This window comes from Acinonyx jubatus, chromosome B3, assembly GCF_027475565.1.
Source record: "Acinonyx jubatus isolate Ajub_Pintada_27869175 chromosome B3, VMU_Ajub_asm_v1.0, whole genome shotgun sequence".
Classification (NCBI taxonomy): Eukaryota; Metazoa; Chordata; class Mammalia; order Carnivora; family Felidae; genus Acinonyx; species Acinonyx jubatus.
In genome coordinates, this window is record NC_069386.1 from 94337828 (window position 1) to 94341394 (window position 3567).

The 3567-nt window shown below is 37.7% G+C and overlaps 1 pseudogene; it reads left to right on the forward strand.

Moving 5' to 3' along the window:
• The first annotated feature begins 785 nt into the window (after positions 1 to 785).
• LOC106985097 (kinesin-like protein KIF2A) lies at positions 786 to 2825 on the forward strand (annotated as a pseudogene).
• The last annotated feature ends 742 nt before the right edge of the window (positions 2826 to 3567 follow it).

The following is a 3567-nucleotide window of genomic DNA, read 5'->3' on the forward strand; positions in this document are numbered from 1 at the left end:
GCAGTTGTCTTGAATTGGGAGAGGGTATACTTTTATGCTTTCTGATTTCCCATCTCTGTGCAGCATATATAGTATTATGTTGAACAGCTTGAGGAATGAAAATAAAATGATATTTTAGAATTTAGTGAATTTAAAAGATTGAGAAAGTAGTCTTTCAACTCAGCAAGTTTTATTTCTCAATGTTTTATGATAAGGTTGTATGCCATTGACTCTTTTTACACTGGATTAAATTAAAAATTTTTTCAACTTAATAATTTACAAAATTACAAATGAAGACTTCACTTTATTAAAAAGAAACTTGTCTTTTGGGGAAAAATTTGCCCACCATGTCCTCTGGATATATTTGTGGGCATTTTTTCTCTATGGCCATTAATTTATTTCATTAATTTTATGAAGAAGTTTTTAAGTTACTTACATAAAACAAATGATTTCTGTACCCTGAGTCAGCCTTAGGTAATCGAGCGCGGTCTGTTCCACTCTCCTGGTTCCTGGATGCCCAACATCACTCCTTGCCCTGCAGGCTCTGCTTGCATTCATAGTGTCACAACTACCCACCACCCCACCTTAGATGAGGTGATGGTATTGGCCAACTCCAGCAACATGCAGATTGGGATTTATGTGGAGATCTAGCCAAGAAGTGATTCCTCTTGGGGAAAATGTTTAATGTCATGTGCTTGGGGTGTGGAGTGAGACCCAGTCAGGCTTGGAAATAATTTTTATTGTAAAGGAGAAAACCCACGGAGAACCAGAAATGAGAACAAATTCAAGGCCCTAATTAGCAAACCCAAATATATCAAGCAATGGTAACATTCTTAAATGAAAATAATGGAAGTGTTACTGTTGAATGGATAGAAATGGAGATATAAAGGGCAAAGATACTGACCTGGAGAGCATCTTTTCAGTCAACCATGACTCTGTTCCTGATGAAGAAATTGAATCCAGTTCAGAAACACTTCTACCTCCAGCATCCTCAGCCAAAGTAAACAATAGTAAAGAATAGACAGACTGTGGCTTCTGTTAAAAATGACCTTCCTCCAAAAGATATCAGAGTGGTTGGCTCTGCACATGAACAACCTAGTCAACTTCCTGAAAAGTCTTCCTCTTCACAACAGAATACACATGAAAAATCTAACTGTGTGAAAAAAGTAGAAAAATTATAAAAAACAAACAAGCAAACAAAGAAAACAAAAAACAAAAACAGGGAACTATAGCAGAAAAAACTTAAGAGCCCGGGATGTTGATGCTACAAACACTAATTAGGAAATTCTGTGTATGATCAGAGACTTTAAAAGGATTGTAGACCATTGACAACAGCAGGTCTTATTGATGAAAATGGCCATTCAGTAAAAAATAAACTCAAATGAAAGCTCTAGATGTAATCATAATCCCTAGTAAAAATATTGTAATGGTATGTAAGTCTACTTTTAGTTTTGTCTCAATAAGTTACATAGAAAACCAAACATTTGGTCTTGATTTTGCCTTTCATGACTCAGATCCTAAGTGAAATGGTTTAGAAGGATCACAGGTAGACCATTAGTGGAAACTCTATTTGAAAGGAGAATGGCTATGTCCTTTGCTGCAAGTGGAAAACCTCAAACATAGGGAAGGAACGAACCAAGATTGTTCTGAAGGAATTCATGCTTTAGCAGCTTGAGATATTTTCTTAGTGCCAAAGACCAAACTATAAGAAGTTAGAACTTCAAGTATATGCAGTTTTCTTTGAAATTTATAGTGGAAATGTGTTTGACTTGCTAAACAGGAAAGCAAAATTAAGAATGCTAGAAGGTGGGGTGCACCTGGATGGCTCAGTCGGTTAAGCATCCGACTTCAGCTCAGGTCATGATCTCACACTTTGTGGGTTAGAGCCCTGCCTCAGGCTCTGTGCTGACAGCTCAAGTGGTGTGATTACAGGAACAGGAAGTCAAATGTGTTGAAGATGTACTGAAACTCATTGACATAGGCAACAGTTGCAGAACATCTGGTCAAATATCTTCAAATGCACATTCACCTTGGAGCAATGCAGTATTTCAGATTATTCTTAGAAGGAAAGGAAAACTACATGGGAAATTTTCTCTTATTGATTTTCCTGGAAATGACAGAGGTGCTGGTATTTCCAGTGCCGACAGGCAAACTAGGCTTGGAGGTGCAGAAATTAGTAAAAAGACTTTTAGCACTGCAGAAATGAATTAGAGCCTTAGGTAGAAATAAACCTCCTACTCCTTTCCGAGCAAGCAAAGTCACTCAGGTGTTAAGAGATTAATTCATGGGTGAAAACTCTCATGCCTGCATGATAGCTACAAACTCTTCAGGAATGGCATCCTGTGAAAATACTCTTGATGCATTAAGGTATGCAAATAAGGTGAGAGAATTGACTGTGGATCCAGCTGATGCTGGGGATCTTCATTCAATGATGCACTGTCCACCAAATCAGATTGATGTCTTAGAGGCAGAGTGGGGTATGGGCAGTTCCCTTCAGAGATCCAATGTAAAACTTCTTTGTGAACACAGTGAAGAAGAGTTTCTCCACAATTGTTTACTTTTCATGAAGCTGTCTCACAAATGGAAGAAATGGAAGCACAAGTTGTAAAACATCACAGGAGGGCAGTGTTTTAGGAATCTAGTCAATGGTTACAAGATAAAAAGTCTCTCCTAGAGATAACTGAAAAAGTAGACTATGATGTAGGTTCATATGCTACTCAGCAGGGAGCTATTCTTGAGCAAAAATAGAAATTTTAACTGAACTCTGGAATAAAGTGAAAATCTGTGTAGCTCTGCAAGAACAGGCCAGCAAACAGATCAACCCAAAGAGACCCCATGCCCTTTAAATCAGCATTTGCTGCCAAAGGATCCCTAGAACCCACACTACTGTAACATGTAATGGTTATACTGTAAGAGCCATTTGAAAGTTTGACATTGTTAAGCTTCTGTGGAAAATGCCTTGTCCCTTCATCTGTATGACATCTCGGTTTTGTGAAACTCTCCTTTGTCTACAAAATACTTCTGATCCAGAAGATACGACCAAACTTTGGGAATAGTGAAGTATTTTCTTTCATTTGCCCAAATTGTGATTTACTTTTAGAGATCCTTGCCAATTGTATTTTCTCTATGATGAAGTAAGACTGTGGACTTGATCCAAAGGTGAATAGTAGGGGGAAGCCACATCATTTCCTTTTCAGTGTTCCCAGCGAGACTGAGCAGTTTTAAGTCTTTCGTGTACATGGATACCTTTATACATACTTTGCCCACTTCTGGGGACAGCCATGCTCACCTCTTCCTGCTTTGTGCCTTGGCGAAGGCAGGTGACGCTAAATTTCTGAAGCACAGCCAAGATAAATTACAGTTCTTATTTGTCATTATAAATTACCTTTATTCTGTGTACATTTTACTATATTTGAGACATTTTTGTGCGTGACTAGTTACTTTTGCATTATGTACTGTATTATTGAATGGAACTGAAGTCAGTGATGGTGAAAATAGCTGCTGGGCCATTCTGTCTTATAAGTAGAGGAACCTGGAATTATGAGTTTTAAAACCATATAACAATGGTTTTAATTTTTTTAGCTTTTT